Source organism: Schistocerca piceifrons, chromosome 9 (genome assembly GCF_021461385.2).
Source record: "Schistocerca piceifrons isolate TAMUIC-IGC-003096 chromosome 9, iqSchPice1.1, whole genome shotgun sequence".
In the NCBI taxonomy this organism is placed as follows: domain Eukaryota; kingdom Metazoa; phylum Arthropoda; class Insecta; order Orthoptera; family Acrididae; genus Schistocerca; species Schistocerca piceifrons.
Window position 1 is genome coordinate 142,919,573 of NC_060146.1, and position 517 is coordinate 142,920,089.

The 517-nt window shown below is 48.7% G+C and overlaps 1 non-coding gene across 1 annotated transcript; it reads left to right on the plus strand.

Moving 5' to 3' along the window:
• The first annotated feature begins 227 nt into the window (after nucleotides 1–227).
• Trnas-cga lies at nucleotides 228–302 on the plus strand. Its single transcript has one exon. It is a non-coding gene; the product is annotated as a tRNA-Ser (tRNA).
• Nucleotides 303–517: the final 215 nt, after the last annotated feature.

Genomic DNA, 517 nt, shown 5'->3' on the forward strand with positions numbered 1-517 from the left:
GACATGGCTTAACCACAGCCTGGGGGATGTTTCCAGAATGAGATTTTCACTCTGCAGCGGAGTGTGCTGGAAACATCCCCCAGGCTGTGGCTAAGCCATGTCTCCGCAATATCCTTTCTTTCAGGAGTGCTAGTTCTGCAAGGTTCGCAGGAGAGCTTCTGTAAAGTTTGGAAGGTAGGAGACGAGGTACTGGCAGAAGTAAAGCTGTGAGTACCGGGCGTGCGTCGTGCTCCGGTAGCTCAGTTGGTAGAGCACTTGCCCGCGAAAGGCAAAGGTCCCGAGTTCGAGTCTCGGTCGGGCATACAGTTTTAATCTGCCAGGAAGTTTCATATCAGCGCACACTCCGCTGCAGAGTGAAAATCTCATTCTTCATCCCAAAGATAGTTACTTATTAGTTTTTGGGTGTACTTAACTATGCATACCCTGCCAAAGGTAGCTGCTCGTTTGTCCCTGAATCTATTTAACTCTGTACACCCTCCCAAAGGTGGATGCTTATTATTTTTTGGGTGTACTTGAC